This window comes from Miscanthus floridulus, chromosome 4, assembly GCF_019320115.1.
Source record: "Miscanthus floridulus cultivar M001 chromosome 4, ASM1932011v1, whole genome shotgun sequence".
NCBI classification, from domain to species: Eukaryota; Viridiplantae; Streptophyta; class Magnoliopsida; order Poales; family Poaceae; genus Miscanthus; species Miscanthus floridulus.
In genome coordinates this window covers 89,733,435-89,753,325 of record NC_089583.1, presented here as the reverse complement: position 1 = coordinate 89,753,325, position 19,891 = coordinate 89,733,435, and the positions used below count along the sequence as shown (strand labels likewise).

Here is a 19,891-nt window from a genome sequence, read left to right as displayed (position 1 = left end):
TCGGCGCGGCCGTGAGTAGGAACTCTGACAGTGAGCGCGCCCATCGGTAAGTCGTCCTCGGTGGGCGCGGTCATCAGGAGGAAGAGCGACGGCGCAACACGACTGTAGATCACATGACGCCACGTTGCGACTCTAGCGAGGGAGATGAAGCACAAAGGCGCGCTCGTCTGGAAGAGGACCGAAGCGAGGGTTGCGGGAGGATGGGGAAACGCGTGCACGTGGATAGGGTTGGGGTATCGATGTTTTTTCACAATCGGGTGAAACTTTAGCCCTGTTAGCTGGGTTCGATGGACAAGTTGGCTAACAACTAATTGGGGCTTTAGCTAAACTTTAGCCCACCGGTCCTCCTGCTTGATCCTCGAGGTAAATAGTTGTTAGCCCATGGGGTCCAAACAAAGCCTTAAGACCTTCAATAGCTTTGAGCTAGGTTCCATATGTCATAAGACATGTCCCCATAGTACATATGGTTTCACTTATCTCTACTCTACACCTAAAAAGACTCTAACATCATCATGTACCCGGTGATACTAAATCTTGATCCCTATTCATGCGCCTACGACCGATACGAATCATCCTCTACTCGGAGCTCACACATGCACGTCCTACGTAGTTCCGATACAAAGACCAGATACACGTGTGTGCGTCCGATGTGAAGTCCTCAGAGCTTACGTGTCCGATCACTGAGGTCCAATTCAAAAAATTACGACAACGGTGCAACACATGGCTATATATCTACTATAAAAAAACGCCTCTAATTTTATATTGCTCTACACACACATGTCTTCTTCTCGTTTTCTTCCAGGCATTCATCCATCCTAGCACCCCGTCTCCAGGCCTATCTCGGTGGCCCTATTTCCTCTGCCTCCACTCACAAGCCTTGTCTCCACACATTGAGCTCGGCGCATGTCGTTCATCCTATGCCCCCACCGGCCCACACCTCCTCTGTCCTCCATACGCACCCAAGGTCACCAGGGCCATCATCGATGCCTCCTCCACCCTCTACCTGCCACTAGAGCCAGCCGCCCCCTAAGCCTGCTCCATTCCCCACCCACCACCGGATGTTGTTAAGGCAATCGTTGGAGTCGGTTGTCTGTTGATGCCTCCTCTATCCTCACCCGTCAACAGCACATTGTTGGCGTGTTGCAGCGAACGACAATGGTGTGATGCGCAAAATTATATTTTATCGCCTGTGGTAGGTTCTTTAGCTAGAGACCGGGCATTTAACGCCTGTTTCCTTAGAACTTATTGACCCGGCTTATCAACCATGATATAGTGTTTTGGGAGAATTGGTTCTGTAGCATCAAAAGATCACAAGAATCGGAAAATACCACTAAAAAAACTCCGTCACATGAAATACCATCAAAAGATGTAAGCGTTAACCGAAATTAGCATTCCGCCATGTTCAGTCAATTTTGGGGTAACGGCCGCCATCTCCACCCGCACGAGCATGCGCTGTGATGTGCCCTTCTTCCTCCTCCGTCCATTTGCTGCCCATGCTCGTCAGTTGTGAGCAGTGTCGCCTCACCACGCCACCGTCCGCACGCTCGCGAGCATCGTGCCGCACCGCCATCCACATGTCGTCCGTGAGGAGCTGGAGGTCGTTGGAGTCGAGGAACCACGTGGTACTCCAGGGATGCTATGCTGCACGCGCTACTCGCTCCAGCTCCTCCAACCCCATCCCTCCTTCCCTGGTGGCGCCACCTGCTCTTGCTCATGCTCATGCTCCCCGCCTTCTTCCTCCTCCGGCAACCAGCACCAGAGGCTCCATCCGCCAGCCGCCTTGTCCCCAGCTACTTCCCGTTCCACCCCACCACTCACCCACACGCCTGACCATGACGAAGATGGCGCCTCCGATGACGCCCTCCTGGCGCTCCTCCGCGCCCATGACACTGATGCCGCCTATAGCCTCTTCTCCTCGAAGCCTTCTGCCCTCCCTTCCTCCCCCACCATGGCCTCTCGCCTCCTCGCGTAGCTCTCCTTCAATTCCAACGGCCCCGATACGTTCTCCTGTGACAGAACCGACCAATTATACGAAATTAAGTAAGAAAATCATCCACCAGAGCAGACGATTGAGCAAACTTAAGCCCGTATAACCCGGTAGTCCGTGAAATCACGAAGGATTTCAAACCAACTCGTGTCCCAGCCATGATCGTAATAAGTTTAGCGGTCACCATCACATATTACGTAAAAGTTCACATAACAGATACATCAGAGTTTCAACATAGTTATTACAAACCAGTTCGAATAAAAAGTAGCGGAAGTCTTTTGTTCAAATCACACACACACACACAGAGTTGAAATATAGTGCCAGCGGATGATCATCTCCAACAAAAGCATTAGATGAGACGTAAGGAATGACCCTGCCCATGGTCCTAAGCATCACCCATCGCAGGATACAGGCAGTTGACACAGTAGCCATAGTACATCTGCCCATCTGCAACAAGTGGGAATAAAACCCTGAGTACGAGAATGTACTCAGCCAGACTTACCCGACATAACCGAAAATAATGACACCAAGGATTATGAAGGGCTTTATAGTAGGGTAGCTGACTCATTTGCAAAAAGAAGCATTTTTAGCAATTCAAGAACCTGTCTAAAAGCATTATTGCTAAGTTAATTATTATTAACCTGTCAACTAGGTTTGCACCTATGCTAGAGTAAACATGTGATTAAGCAGAGAATGATAACCAATGATCATTAAACAACTTCCATACTGTCATATTCACTATAACTGTCCAAGTGTTCCATAGCATTTACTACGATGAAGTAACTCAAGTCAAGTGCTCACTATCCAGGAGCGATGGCGATTCGAATCGATTCCTAACCAGCTGGTGATTTATTCCTTACACAAACCTCACTCACCCGCTAAAGTGAGATATTGATCACCGAGTCAACTTTCCAGGAATCTCGAGTTTGCCAGGAACCACATGTACCCGGGGGCCGACCGACTGCACTTTGGTCTTATCATCCCGCCCCCGTGTCCTACCACACCTGCTCCGGTACAGTGCGTTGCGGGCAATCTACTCGGCCCGAAAAATCTCCCAGCTTCGCGGTCGGAAGGTACTTTATCCGGCCAGCTAAATGTAAGGCATGCGTTCAACATGACTCGAGGCCCAACAACGGTCGGTCCTTAATCGACACAGACGGAAACACTACAGTTCAAAACTCTGCAAGTCTCCGTCCGGTCTCAACTTCATTTAACACTTAGTTATACTATGACTTCATAGTCATCCAAGCAGATCCAGGTAACCACCTATAGCTCGCAGGTGACAGGAAATCACCCGACTTCTACCGGTCTAAGCCAGCTAAGCATTGACTCGACTACGGATACCAGGGTAACAAGGATATAGTATAACAAAGGTAAACAAGGTATAATGCAGCAACGGTTGCAAACAACTCCTGAACGTAATGCATCAATTAAAGTAAAGCATTTAATTGATTAATTGCAAACCGGGAGAAAAATGCTCCGGGGCTTGTCTCTCTCGAAGGAGCTCGGACGGTGATCGGGGCACTCCGGAAGTTCCTCAACGTCCTCCTCGTTGACTTCTGGCACTTCCTGCTGCTGCACCTCGAGCTGCTCCTCGGGCTCCTCGGGGATGACGACTGGGTTCTCGGTTTGCGATCCTGTAGGATGCAATGCGTGTAAGTGATTATGCAAACGGTGCATCGAAGGAGATGAATGCAATGGATATGTTGAAATGCAAGGTAGTCAACATCATCTAAGAACTATACTACAAGCACATGTCATCTACTGCACTCTCTTCTACTACTAATATGTTAAGTTAACCTATCTTATGAAATGCTTCAAAGATACACCAAAGCTTTACTACTTTCTTAATCACACCTAAAGCAACACTTGCTTAAACCCTAATTAATAATAGGTTTGAATAGCAACCTATATTTCTGATGCTCATAAAAATCTGAGAAAATTGCAGTAGCATACTACTACCCTAAACAGACTACCATAAAAATTTCATGGCATTTGGATAAGTAAACCATCCTACACAAAAATGACAAGCTATAGCATAAAAATGAGCATGAAATTACTTTGTACTATGAAAAGTGTCAAACAACAGAATTAGTATTTTTCCTAAGTTCTTAATAGCATATAGTGACTGTACAAAAATTACCACATGCATGTTTTATACAAAGTTTGCTCTCTAGCAAAAATAACAAAAGTCAGTTATAAAAGGAGCTTGAACTACACCTCAAAATTTTTCCACAGCACATGCATGAAATATATTTTTCCTAGGAAGTACATTACATAATAAGATTAACAACCTTGAAATCATATTTTTCTGAAGTCTATAGATTTTTCTACATATTTTTCAAGTTATCAGCAATATCCATGATTAAATAAAATCCTACAGAAAAATATCTCAAAAATGACATGCAATAATTTTCCCAAGTAGATCTGTTGATAAGGAACCTAGCAAAATTTGTTTCAACAAATTTGGAGCAAGTTTGAGTATCCAAACATTTTGCAAACCATTTCTGTTTTCAAATAATAAAGAATAAATGGAAAACAATTCTTTAAAACTCTACTGGGCCGGCCCGCTGGAAACGAACTGGCCCACTACTGTGCGCACACACACATGGCCCAGAACGGCGCAGCCCAGCCTGGCTCTCCTCGGCTCGGCGACTGACATGCGGGACCTGCGCGTCAGCGAGAGGAAACAGGGGAAGGAGGGAGACGACGGCGCGGCAGCCGTGAAATTCGCCGACGGCGAGCTCTCCGGTGAACCCGACGGCACCGGCGTGCTCTACGTGAAGAACCGCGTCGAATGGTACTCTACCCTTGCTCTCTACTGTCCCCCAAGCACCCCAGCCATGGAGCGCGGCGGCAATGGCGGTCGCGGCGGCGCTGCGCGAGGTACGCCGGCCAACTCCGGCTAGGAAGGGGCGCGAAAAGTGGAGCGGGAGCTTCACTGAGCTCGTGCGGTGGTCGTGCGCGCGAAAAGATAGCTGGAAGAAAGACGGAGGGCGAGGTCCACGGAGCAGAGCGCTCCGGTGAGCTCAGCCACAACTCCGGCGAGAGATTCCCAGGGAGAGGGAGCCTCTCGCTGCTTACCGAGGCGAGCACGAGGTGCGCGAAGATGAGTCGGAGATGCGGGCGAGATGGAGGGCTCAATGGCAAGCTAGGACGGCCGGGCGAGCTTGCTCCGGCGAGGCGCGGTGCGCGGTGGCTATGACGGGCGCGCGGTGAGAGGCAGAGAGGCAGCGCGAGAGAGAAATGCGGAGCGCTGGAATGCGGTGGGCGCGCGGGGTGCTCAAGACTCGGCCAGCAGCGTCAGGAAGCCCGTGGCGCGTGGCCGCGCGGTCAGGAGCTCGGCGACGGGTGGCGCCACGCGGCGGTCGGCTTCTGCCGGCGTCAGGGCGCAGGCGCGCGAGTGCGGGCGAGCGGGGGCGCGGCGTGGGCCTGGGCTGGCGAGGCGGCTGCTGGGCCAAGGCGGAGCGCGGAAGCAGGCCAGCGCGGTGCGGGGCTGGGCTGGCTTCGGCTGGCGGGCCAGAAGCGAGGCGCAAGGCCCACGAAGGTAAAACCAGACTTTTTTTTTTCAAATTAATTTGAATCCCTTTTTCATTCAAACGAATTTTTGGACTAAATTAAAGCAGTTTCAAACTTTGGACCAAAAATGAAAGTTGCTCAAAATTTTATCCTCTACAACTTTGATTACATGACCAAAGTCCAATTTCTTATAGATTTTGAATTACAAAATCAAAGTCAAATTTTAACTCAAAACCCTAATTTTGGGGAATTATTTTTAAAGCAAAATTTGGCAATAATTCAAATACAAACCTTGCTCCAAAAATTGTGCTAAACAATTCTAGCTGATTTACAATCATAACCAAACAGTTTCTACTAAACTAGCAAGCAAAATCAGGGCAAAACAACTATAATAAGTGTATGTACCATTTACGTTTCACAAACATGTTTCGTATGTTTCGAAGTAATGTGTCAGTTGTTATATGCAAGATTATGCATGTATGATTTGGATGCTTGAAGATGCATGATATGCGTGATTTGCAGTGCCTAAATGCAGGCATAACACCGGGGTGTTACAGCCCTCCCCCCTTATAAAAATCTCGTCCCGAGATTTGGGTTACGAACCATTTGTTATAAAATTCTTCATAAGCTTTTTGTAGATACTCTCCTGTTTCCCAAGTTGCATCTCCCTCATCATGATGATCCCACTGTATCTTATAAGTTTTCACCACACTATTCCGAGTAGCACGTTCCTTAGTGTCTAACACTCGGACTGGTTGTTCCCGATACACCAAATCTGATTTGAGTTGAATACCTCGAGGTTCTATTCTTTCCTCCGGAACACGCAAACATTTCTTGAGATGTGATACATGGAAAACTGGGAAAACTGTACTCATTGTCTCAGGTAACTCTAGCCTGTAGGCTACCGGACCTCTTCGTTCCAAGATTTTGTATGGTCCTACGAATCTCGCGGCAAGCTTTCTTCGGATTCCAAACCTTTTCTTCTTCATTGGTGTAACTTTCAGATAAACATAGTCTCCAACTTCAAACACAAGGGGTCTCCTTCTTTTGTCTGCATAGCTTTTCTGGCGTGATTGGGCAGCTTTCATATTCTGCTGAATAATATGAACTTTCTTTTCGGCTTCTTCTACAAAGTCAATGCCATAATATCGTCTATCACCAGGCTCGACCCAATTCAATGGTGTTCTACATTTTCTGCCATATAAAGCTTCGAATGGGGCCATCTTGATGCTTTCTTGATAGCTATTATTATAAGAAAACTCCGCTAACGGTAACCATGACTCCCATGATCCCTTAGAAGACAATACACAGTCTCTCAACATATCCTCCAAAACAGCATTTACTCGTTCAGTCTGACCATCTGTCTGAGGATGATAAGCGGTACTGCGAATCAAACTAGTTCCTAAGTCTTTGTGTAAATGTTCCCAAAAATGAGCCGTGAACTGTGAGCCTCTATCAGATACTATGGTCTTTGGTATACCATGCAACCTCACAATTTCTGCGATATACTTCTCGACATATTGAGGTGGTCGATAATCTGTTTTGACAGGCAAGAAATGAGCGGTCTTGGTAAAACGGTCCACAATTACCCAAATCGAATCATGTCCTTTTTGGGTAGTGGGCAAACCCGTGATAAAATCCATACTGATATCGTCCCACTTCCAACTAGGGACTGATAAGGGTTGCAACATACCAGTAGGTTTCATGTGAATGGCTTTCACTCGACAACATGTGTCACATCTGACAACATATGCTGTAATTTCTTTCTTCATTTTGGTCCACCAATAGCGAGATCTTAGTTCTTGATACATCTTACTACTTCCAGGATGGATAGATAGCTTAGACAGGTGAGCTTCATCCATGAGTTTATTCCTAAGCTCTCGATCCTTGGGAACCACAAGACGGTTGTTAAACCACAACACGCCCTGTTCATCCACTTTAAAGTGTTGAGACGGCTTTTCTTTTATTTTCTCTTTGATGTGGAATATTCCCTTGTCAGTTTTCTGACCTTCTATTATCTTACTCTCCAAAGAGCAACTAATCTGAATACTATTTAACACAGCAGGATGCATTAGATCGAATCCATCTTCAAGTAATGGCTGCACAGTCAAGTAATGTGACTTCCTGCTCAAAGCATCTGCCACTACATTGGCTTTGCCAGGATGATATTGCACATTCAAGTTGTAATCTTTGATCAATTCCAACCATCTACGTTGTCTCATGTTTAGCTCTGGTTGGGTGAAGATATACTTAAGACTCTTGTGATCCGTGAAAATATTGCACACATTACCAAGTAGGTAATGTCTCCAAATTTTTAGGGCGTGCACAACTGCAGCAAGTTCAAGATCATGTGTTGGATAGTTGACCTCGTGCTTCCTCAATTGACGTGATGCATAAGCTATGACTCTCCTTTCTTGCATAAGAACACAACCCAATCCAGTCTTTGATGCGTCGCAAAACACATCAAATGGTTTCTCTATATCCGGTTGTGCTAGAACAGGAGCAGTGGTCAACAGTTTCCGCAAAGTGTGGAAAGCTGCTTCACACTCCTCTGTCCACACAAACTTGTGATCCTTCTGTAGGAGGCTTGTCATCGGTTTGGCGATCTTTGAGAAATCTGGTATAAAGCGACGGTAATAACCCGCTAGTCCTAAGAAACTTCTAATCTCAGGAACTGAGGTCGGTGTTTTCCAATTCATAACTTCTTGCACCTTACTTGGATCGACTGAAACTCCATTCTCTGACAGAATGTGACCCAGGAAAGGGACTTCCTTCAACCAGAATTCGCATTTGCTAAACTTAGCATACAATTGATGATCTCTCAGTCTGGTCAAGACAATTCTCAGATGCTCTTCGTGATCTTTCGCATTCTCGGAGTACACCAGAATGTCATCGATGAATACTACCACAAACTTATCCAATTCTGGCATGAAAACTGTATTCATCAAGAACATAAAATATGCGGGAGCATTTGTCAAGCCAAAAGACATGACCAGATACTCATACAACCCGTATCTGGTGGAAAATGCAGTTTTTGGTATATCCTGTGGCCTAATCTTGATCTGATGATAACCGGATCTCAAATCTATTTTTGAGAACACCTTGGCCTTGGATAATTGGTCAAACAGGACATCAATATGTGGCAAGGGATACTTATTTTTGACGGTCACAGCATTGAGTGGCCTATAATCTACGCACATTCTCAACGTGCCCTCTTTCTTTTTCTTCACAAACAAAGCTGGACATCCCCATTCAGACTTGCTTGGCCGAATAAACCCCTTTTTCGACAAATCTTCTAATTGCTTCTTTAGCTCAGCTAACTCGTCGGGAGGCATCCGATAGGGCCTCCTTGAAATCGGAGCTGTTCCGGGGACTAACTCAATTCCAAACTCAATCTCTCTATCTGGCGGAAGACCAGGTAGCTCATCCGGGAATACGTCCGGGAATTCACACACTACCGGAATCTGATGAATAGGAATGACTGCCGTAGCGCATGTAACACTTATAAGGTCTGTTCTTCGAGGCAATGGTACTTGGAAAGTACCCTCACCCAGGGGATCCTTAAGGGTAAGTACTCGACCTCCAGTATCTATGACTGCTCCCCAATCCTTCATCCAATTCATCCCTATAATCACATCCAAGACTAACCCAGGCATAACTATCAAGTTCACTCAGAACTTTCTGCTACCTAATTCAAGGGTTGCCCCTCGAACCATCCGGTTGGTCAAAACATCAGCCCCTGCTGAACTTATACGGTAACCATAACTCAATTCTGTGCATAGTTGTTCATATTTCTGTGCAAATGCTTGACTCATAAAAGAATGCGATGATCCGGAATCAAATAGAACAACTGCAGGGTTTTCATTGACAGTAAACTTACCAGCAGTGACGGGCTCTCCCTCTGGAATTTCATCCACTGTTGTACTGTGCACTCTAGCATTATAAGTCTGCTGCTTCTTCTTGGGCGGGTATGGACAAAACCTCGAGAAATGACCGGGTTGATCGCAGTTATAGCAGGGTCCTCTCACTGTCCCGGCAGATCCCACAGCTCCCTTAGAACTGCCTTGTACCGCAGTTACGGCTGCTTTGTTGGGCTGTACTGCCATTTTGTACGGCTTTTGAGGTCCACGGAAATTCTGGCTTCTTGGCTGAGGCGGCCTGAATCTAGCGCCAGGTGCCAATGGGCGATAAGGAGGACGACCTCCCATAGGTGCTCTAGCTTGAGACGGCCCACCTTCGAAGGCTCTCTTGCGTGTCTTGGCTGCGGTGCTGGCGTTGTTATTCTTCTCCTGCTTCAGACAGTCACTGATGAAATCGTTGAATCTGACGCGGTTGTTGGTACCAACATGCTTCATCATTTTTGGATTGAGACCCCTCTTAAAACTGGCTATTCTCTTAGCATCTATGTCAACCATGTCGGGAGCATAGCGACATAAGTTGTTGAAAGCATGCAGGTATTGCGTCACGGTCTTGGTACCCTGGTTCAATGCCAGAAACTCTCCCAACTTCATCTCTGTCAGCCCGGGTGGAATATAGACTCCGCGGAAGGCCTCAGCAAACTCTCTCCAAGAAATCTGAGCATTTGGAGGGAAGGTGGTGCGATGGTGCTTCCACCACATTCCCGCCGGTCCTTGCAATTGAAGTGCAGCATACTCCGTTTTTAGCACCTCAGTCATTCTCAACACACGGAATTTATCTTCCATCGTGTTGATCCATTCCTCAGCATCAAGTGGCTCTGTTGCTTCCTTGAAGACTGGTGGCCTGGTGTCCATGAAATCTTTGAAGCTACTATATTGGTTCACTCCCATGCCACCACCTTGATTGTTACCACGTTGAACGTTGTTGGCGATGGTTCTGAGAAGATCCTCCATGTTCTTCTGAGATTGTTCTGTGTTGCGCTGACTCCCGAGTAGCTGTGCGAGGAACATTTCGGGGGTAAACGGGGGCGGAGGTGGCAAATGCGGTTCATGGGGAGGTTCATTGTTGTTGCTGTGGTTTCCACCACCACCACCACCACCACCGGTCCCTGCACCGTTGGCACCGGGCTCAGCGGCCTCATACGTGGTTCGGCGAGTGTTTGTCATCTGCATATTTCAGCAACAAGTATGATTGAGTGAAGCTGTAATAATTGCGAGTGAGGGAAAAATTATGCCATACTGAATTTACTGGAGAGAATAAATTCATACAATAAAAACAGAGGCACAACAATCGCAATTCCAATTAAAACAACAGCACTTAATCGAGTTACTTAAACGGCAAACATCGCGTCCATACAATCACATTGCCAGTATACATACACTGGACTTTTTATGCGTTCAGATATCGCATTCGAAAATCAAGTTCCAAACACATGCCAATTCTCATACGTTCGAAGCAACATACGATAGATTACATGCCAACAAAAGAAAGGTCATCGCGACAAGACCTAGATACTAGCGCAAAGCTACTAGCCTACTCCTCGGGGCCATCGTCGGGATCGGAGACGTCACCATCGCCTCCAGGTGAAACTACAGGCTCATCCTGGTTGTCGTCGTCGATGTCCATGCCAGCGGCGTTCGGTGGAGCATATGGGCCAACCCCATTGTAGAGCGCGTGAAACTCCTCGTGCAAGTAGCCGTTGTATTCCTCTAGCTCATCGACTCTCTGCAACAGAAGGTTTCTTGCGTTCCAGGCTTCATTCCTTTCCTGAACCAACTGTCCAATCATGCGATCTGCATTGTTGTTGGCTTGAGTCAACGTATGCACTTGCTGCATAGCTCTATCACCTCTTTCAACCGCCTGATCTCGCTGTAGATTCATATCAGCCAACTGCTCCTGCAAGCTAGCTATAGCTCGAGCCTGTCTCTTCTTCTGCTTCTTCCCTTTGAGCTTATCCTCACTACGCAAGCCAGTCAAAGTCCAGTAGGTACTCTCAAGACCCTCATACGCTCTGATGGCGGCGAACATAGCACTCATTGCCTGGTTGTCGCTAGCCTGTCCCTCAGCTGGACCTCTGACCAATGCGCTTCCTTCAGGCTGAACCCAAATGGCATCGCGGGGATCATCCCTAGGAAAAGTACCAGCTAAAGCTGCTGCAAGCTCACTGGGAAATCTGCTCATAATGTCCCTGATGACACGGAAGGCTGCTCCCTCTGCACCCTCAGCTGGAGTGCGACCCTCAAACTCCAAATGCCAACCATCCCAATCTGGAGCATCACCGAGAGCAGGAACCGTGATCTCCACCACTGCAAGTCCATCATCTGCTAACTGGCTCTCATTCCAAGAGTACACCGGCTCCTGACCCTCTGGGTACCCCACATCATGGAGCACTCTCCAAAGCAAAGTTGGCATGCCAAACTCGCTCAAGAAGGTGTCCGTGGTGCGGTGCTCCCTCAGGGCCAACGGACGTCGGGGTGCTCTTCCTCCGGTGGACTTACGGGCGGTCTGCTTCGTGCGGGCCATCTGTAGCAAAAGTTCTCTTATTACCTCGGGGAAACATATTTTAGGTGATACAACTTTTATCAAAATGAGATAATCAATTTATAAGGGGAGGTATGCATGAGATGAATGAGATGCACAAGTAACATGATGTATGTACGGGTCGTACGTTCTCACAAACTTAGGAAATAAATAATTTCTAACGACAAATTCGGTGGCATAACAACGATCTCTCATTTACGTAGCTAATACGTTCTACACGATAGCGTTGTTATGTACCTGCAGAAGATTCATTTCAGCCCAATTCCCAATGAATGCATAAAAGCAGTAAAATTTTATCTACACGCTCTACACGAATCCCCAGATACGTGTACAACGGTAGTAACTACCCGAATCATCATCCTAATGATGGCATCGCCTCCACAGACGGAAGACCCTCACATGAGATACCTTGGTAAAACATGCGTAGAACATGTAATTACTCCAGTATCATATAAGCATTCACCCTAGATCGGCGGTGTATCCGATCATGCTCTCACAACTCACACTTACCGAGGCGTAGAGGCAATTGATCCATTCATTACCACTCAAACAAGTGGCACTCATACAATAGCACGCCGTATGAGCGACGAAAGAGAAATATGATGCAAGAACCCCAGTCAGTACTTAATTAAGCCACCTAAAGTCCTTAACTGGGCATAAAGGATATGATCACTGGCACACTTTATAGTTTTAAAATCACGTTTTCCAATGCCTTTTTGTTTTAAATACACTTGTGAACAGTAACACGCTAAACCATGCTCTGATACCAGCTGTGACAGAACCGACCAATTATACGAAATTAAGTAAGAAAATCATCCACCAGAGCAGACGATTGAGCAAACTTAAGCCCGTATAACCCGGTAGTCCGTGAAATCACGAAGGATTTCAAACCAACTCGTGTCCCAGCCATGATCGTAATAAGTTTAGCGGTCACCATCACATATTACGTAAAAGTTCACATAACAGATACATCAGAGTTTCAACATAGTTATTACAAACCAGTTCGAATAAAAAGTAGCGGAAGTCTTTTGTTCAAATCACACACACACACACAGAGTTGAAATATAGTGCCAGCGGATGATCATCTCCAACAAAAGCATTAGATGAGACGTAAGGAATGACCCTGCCCATGGTCCTAAGCATCACCCATCGCAGGATACAGGCAGTTGACACAGTAGCCATAGTACATCTGCCCATCTGCAACAAGTGGGAATAAAACCCTGAGTACGAGAATGTACTCAGCCAGACTTACCCGACATAACCGAAAATAATGACACCAAGGATTATGAAGGGCTTTATAGTAGGGTAGCTGACTCATTTGCAAAAAGAAGCATTTTTAGCAATTCAAGAACCTGTCTAAAAGCATTATTGCCAAGTTAATTATTATTAACCTGTCAACTAGGTTTGCACCTATGCTAGAGTAAACATGTGATTAAGCAGAGAATGATAACCAATGATCATTAAACAACTTCCATACTGTCATATTCACTATAACTGTCCAAGTGTTCCATAGCATTTACTACGATGAAGTAACTCAAGTCAAGTGCTCACTATCCAGGAGCGATGGCGATTCGAATCGATTCCTAACCAGCTGGTGATTTATTCCTTACACAAACCTCACTCACCCGCTAAAGTGAGATATTGATCACCGAGTCAACTTTCCAGGAATCTCGAGTTTGCCAGGAACCACATGTACCCGGGGGCCGACCGACTGCACTTTGGTCTTATCATCCCGCCCCCGTGTCCTACCACACCTGCTCCGGTACAGTGCGTTGCGGGCAATCTACTCGGCCCGAAAAATCTCCCAGCTTCGCGGTCGGAAGGTACTTTATCCGGCCAGCTAAATGTAAGGCATGCGTTCAACATGACTCGAGGCCCAACAACGGTCGGTCCTTAATCGACACAGACGGAAACACTACAGTTCAAAACTCTGCAAGTCTCCGTCCGGTCTCAACTTCATTTAACACTTAGTTATACTATGACTTCATAGTCATCCAAGCAGATCCAGGTAACCACCTATAGCTCGCAGGTGACAGGAAATCACCCGACTTCTACCGGTCTAAGCCAGCTAAGCATTGACTCGACTGCGGATACCAGGGTAACAAGGATATAGTATAACAAAGGTAAACAAGGTATAATGCAGCAACGGTTGCAAACAACTCCTGAACGTAATGCATCAATTAAAGTAAAGCATTTAATTGATTAATTGCAAACCGGGAGAAAAATGCTCCGGGGCTTGCCTCTCTCGAAGGAGCTCGGACGGTGATCGGGGCACTCCGGAAGTTCCTCAACGTCCTCCTCGTTGACTTCTGGCACTTCCTGCTGCTGCACCTCGAGCTGCTCCTCGGGCTCCTCGGGGATGACGACTGGGTTCTCGGTTTGCGATCCTGTAGGATGCAATGCGTGTAAGTGATTATGCAAACGGTGCATCGAAGGAGATGAATGCAATGGATATGTTGAAATGCAAGGTAGTCAACATCATCTAAGAACTATACTACAAGCACATGTCATCTACTGCACTCTCTTCTACTACTAATATGTTAAGTTAACCTATCTTATGAAATGCTTCAAAGATACACCAAAGCTTTACTACTTTCTTAATCACACCTAAAGCAACACTTGCTTAAACCCTAATTAATAATAGGTTTGAATAGCAACCTATATTTCTGATGCTCATAAAAATCTGAGAAAATTGCAGTAGCATACTACTACCCTAAACAGACTACCATAAAAATTTCATGGCATTTGGATAAGTAAACCATCCTACACAAAAATGACAAGCTATAGCATAAAAATGAGCATGAAATTACTTTGTACTATGAAAAGTATCAAACAACAGAATTAGTATTTTTCCTAAGTTCTTAATAGCATATAGTGACTGTACAAAAATTACCACATGCATGTTTTATACAAAGTTTGCTCTCTAGCAAAAATAACAAAAGTCAGTTATAAAAGGAGCTTGAACTACACCTCAAAATTTTTCCACAGCACATGCATGAAATATATTTTTCCTAGGAAGTACATTACATAATAAGATTAACAACCTTGAAATCATATTTTTCTGAAGTCTATAGATTTTTCTACATATTTTTCAAGTTATCAGCAATATCCATGATTAAATAAAATCCTACAGAAAAATATCTCAAAAATGACATGCAATAATTTTCCCAAGTAGATCTGTTGATAAGGAACCTAGCAAAATTTGTTTCAACAAATTTGGAGCAAGTTTGAGTATCCAAACATTTTGCAAACCATTTCTGTTTTCAAATAATAAAGAATAAATGGAAAACAATTCTTTAAAACTCTACTGGGCCGGCCCGCTGGAAACGAACTGGCCCACTACTGTGCGCACACACACATGGCCCAGAACGGCGCAGCCCAGCCTGGCTCTCCTCGGCTCGGCGACTGACATGCGGGACCTGCGCGTCAGCGAGAGGAAACAGGGGAAGGAGGGAGACGACGGCGCGGCAGCCGTGAAATTCGCCGACGGCGAGCTCTCCGGTGAACCCGACGGCACCGGCGTGCTCTACGTGAAGAACCGCGTCGAATGGTACTCTACCCTTGCTCTCTACTGTCCCCCAAGCACCCCAGCCATGGAGCGCGGCGGCAATGGCGGTCGCGGCGGCGCTGCGCGAGGTACGCCGGCCAACTCCGGCTAGGAAGGGGCGCGAAAAGTGGAGCGGGAGCTTCACTGAGCTCGTGCGGTGGTCGTGCGTGCGAAAAGATAGCTGGAAGAAAGACGGAGGGCGAGGTCCACGGAGCGGAGCGCTCCGGTGAGCTCAGCCACAACTCCGGCGAGAGATTCCCAGGGAGAGGGAGCTTCTCGCTGCTTACCGAGGCGAGCACGAGGTGCGCGAAGATGAGTCGGAGATGCAGGCGAGATGGAGGGCTCAATGGCAAGCTAGGACGGCCGGGCGAGCTTGCTCCGGCGAGGCGCGGTGCGCGGTGGCTATGACGGGCGCGCGGTGAGAGGCAGAGAGGCAGCGCGAGAGAGAAATGCGGAGCGCTGGAATGCGGTGGGCGCGCGGGGTGCTCAAGACTCGGCCAGCAGCGTCAGGAAGCCCGTGGCGCGTGGCCGCGCGGTCAGGAGCTCGGCGACGGGTGGCGCCACGCGGCGGTCGGCTTCTGCCGGCGTCAGGGCGCAGGCGCGCGAGTGCGGGCGAGCGGGGGCGCGGCGTGGGCCTGGGCTGGCGAGGCGGCTGCTGGGCCAAGGCGGAGCGCGGAAGCAGGCCAGCGCGGTGCGGGGCTGGGCTGGCTTCGGCTGGCGGGCCAGAAGCGAGGCGCAAGGCCCACGAAGGTAAAACCAGACTTTTTTTTTTTCAAATTAATTTGAATCCCTTTTTCATTCAAACGAATTTTTGGACTAAATTAAAGCAGTTTCAAACTTTGGACCAAAAATGAAAGTTGCTCAAAATTTTATCCTCTACAACTTTGATTACATGACCAAAGTCCAATTTCTTATAGATTTTGAATTACAAAATCAAAGTCAAATTTTAACTCAAAACCCTAATTTTGGGGAATTATTTTTAAAGCAAAATTTGGCAATAATTCAAATACAAACCTTGCTCCAAAAATTGTGCTAAACAATTCTAGCTGATTTACAATCATAACCAAACAGTTTCTACTAAACTAGCAAGCAAAATCAGGGCAAAACAACTATAATAAGTGTATGTACCATTTACGTTTCACAAACATGTTTCGTATGTTTCGAAGTAATGTGTCAGTTGTTATATGCAAGATTATGCATGTATGATTTGGATGCTTGAAGATGCATGATATGCGTGATTTGCAGTGCCTAAATGCAGGCATAACACCGGGGTGTTACATCTCCCGCGCCGCCTGCCTCCTCCAGAGCCTCCGTGCCCACGGCGCCCTCGACCTCCTCGACGCCAACTCCCTCTCCCTCACGGCCGCGGCCGCCGCCTGCTCCCGCGATGCCCGCCTCGCCCACTCCCTCCTCCTTTACATGCTCCGTCAGGGCCTCCTCCCTGACCGACGCGCGTACACCACCGCCGTCGCCCGCCTCACGCCGCCCACCAAGGCGCTCCGCCTCTTCGACGCCGTCCTCCACCACCTTCGTCGTGCACCACCAGAGCTCGTCTACCCCTCCTGCCTGCCTGACGCGGCCGCATTCAATGCAGCGCTCAGCGCCTGCGCCGACGCCGAGGACTGCCCGCAATGAGCGAATGGAGCGCCGACGCTGATGCACTCACCTACAACGTCGTCATCAAGATGTGCGCGCGCGCCGACCGAAAGGACCTCGTCGCGCGCGTGCTTGAGCGCATGCTCTCCTCTGGCCTCGCCCCCTACGCCACCACTTTCCACTCCCTTGTCGCCTTGTTCGTCGGCTTCGGTGACATCACCACGGCGGAGAGGATCGTGCAGGCGATGCGGGAAGAGCGCAAAGACATATGCTCACTGCTTAGGGCTGTCGCTATGGATTATGACGGTGCGACTGACGTCGAGGAGGGTGCCGCGCTGCTGGACGACATTGTTGCTGAGGCTAAATAGGGACAGGGCTCAGATGAGGTGCCGCTGCTCCCCAAGGTTTATCCGCCCAACGCCAGGGTGTACACCACATTGATGAAGGGATACATGAACGCAGGCCACGCCGATGATGTCGTGGCCGTGCTGCGCGTGATGCGACAAGAGGCGCTGACGGTACCCGCAAGCGGCCGAACCATGTGACTTACACACAACGCTTGTCGGTGCGGGCGATGTGGCGCACGCGCATGCCATGCTGGGCGAGATGGCCGCGGCTGGAGTTCCAGCCAACCGTGTCACCTACAACGTCCTGCTCAAGGGGTACTACCAGCAGCTGCAGATCGGCAAGGCCAGGGAGCTCTTTGAGGAGATGGTGACGGACGCCGGCATCCAGCCTGCGCGTGGTGACATACAACACCCTCATGGACGGGTGCGTGCTCAGCGACGACAGCACGGTCGCGCTAGCCTTCTTCAACGAGATGCGGTCACGGGGCATCGCGCCGTCCACGGTGAGCTACACGACGCTGATGAAGGCGTTCGCTGTGTCGGGGCAGCCCAAGGTGGCGCACAAGGTGTTCGAGGAGATGGAGCGGGACCCTAGGGTGACGGTGGACAGGGCGGCATGGAACATGCTCGTGGAAGGGTACTGCCAGCTAGGGCTGGTGGAGACGACGAAGCAGGTGGTAGAGAGGATGAAGGAACGCGGCGTGCGGCTGGACGTGGTGACGTACGGTAGCCTGGCGAAGGGCATCGCGATGGCGCGCAAGCCAGGGGAGGAAGAAGGGCGCATCACAGCGCATGCTCGTGCGGGTGGAGATGATGGTCGTTACCCCAAAATTGACTAAACGTGACAAAATGCTAATTTTGGTTAACGCTTAAATCTTTCGATGGTATTTCACGTGACATAGCTTTTTCAGTGGTATTTTCCGATTCTCGTGATCTTTTGATGCTACAGAACCAATTCTCCCATAATAATAAGAACTAAGAAGCACAAATACAGAAAAGAAATCGGTACTCATTTGGAACCAGTCTATTTTTTGGGGATTTTTACCCGTGTGCCATTATAAAAGATCCAAATGACCTACGTACTATTAAAATTTTGAAAAGTTTCTCAGTACCCTTGTCTAAAGTTTCTTTTACCTATCTACCACTTCCGTCTATTTTGCCTCTAACAGTAGCTAACGGCCAGCGGAAAAGACGCTTTTGCCCTCAGTTATAGAATGCATCAAAATTTTCATTCTTTCCTCATATGCCACTGTAACACTTCCTGTGATCCCAAAAACTACGCATTTTTCTCTATACCATTATGAAAAATTCACGGTAACAGCTTGTGTGTGCACGTGGTAAACTTTAATAATTATAATAAATTTGAAATGCATACAAAATACTCGATAATTGCGACAACCACAATAAACATTTAAACTAAGTACATTCACACATAATAGATGTCCAAATTTATCATGACGTGCATAGTCAGCTTGATTACTGAATCAAGTTTGCACACAAAAGATGGTCACATTGACCTCATTGCTAGTTTAAACATTGTCTGGTCACTACAAAAGTATGCCACAGAGATGCAAACTCATTATAGATCAAGTTTTTTCTTGCTTCTAGTTCCCATGGCCGGACTAGAAGGGGAACTAGGGGCCTTGCTACGGGTTGACATGGCTGGACTACCCTTGTTTGGAGTCAATTTTTTTTTAAATGGCCCTCTTCTTCTTGTGCTGGTGCTGACTTGCACTTTTGTCGGCTGTGTGCTGCTCACTTGATCTTGAAGGGTCTAGCTGATTTGATCCTGTTCCAGATCCTCTGAAAAAAGAGACATGAGTACAAAACAGTTGGCTTATCAATTAAAGTGGTGAAAAGACAATTATAGAAAATTAGCTTACCTCACGGAGGGGTCACTAGCCTCAGTAGTTGAAGTATTGGAAGTACTCTTTTTGTTTCTTCGCACGAGTTGATGAGGATGATTTGTTCTTCCTTTTCTTTGATAGATCCACAGCAATAGGTAGAACTGGAAAGGCCATCCTTTGTGGTGCTGCAGGCACAATGCTAGTCTCAGTAGTAGCTAGTTCTATCTTTTTCTTCTTCTTTTTAGGTGGACCTCTGCATGGAAAGATATGTTAGTAACAATGTAAACATCCAGTAATTATAGTCTCAAATACATAAATGATAACAGACAATGGATATAGCCTCAGAGTATACTGGGTAAGCAAACAGTCAAAATAACAACAAAGTCTCACTATGAAATAACAGACTATGAATTGGGGCCGTGTAGATCAGTAAGGGCAGAAGCAGAGTTGGGATGATCAAGCCCACAACATAATCTGATGATCAAGTTCCATGGTTCTATGCCCCATATGTCAGGTTAGGTACAAAGGTTACTGACACTATTATTATGTTCCTCAAGTTATGCAAGTTTATGTCTAGAATGTACTTGAA

The 19,891-nt window shown here is 47.4% G+C and overlaps 1 pseudogene; it reads left to right on the top strand.

The window, feature by feature from the left end:
• The first annotated feature begins 1,609 nt into the window (after positions 1–1,609).
• On the top strand, positions 1,610–18,529 carry LOC136548787 (pentatricopeptide repeat-containing protein At3g09650, chloroplastic-like; annotated as a pseudogene).
• Positions 18,530–19,891: the final 1,362 nt, after the last annotated feature.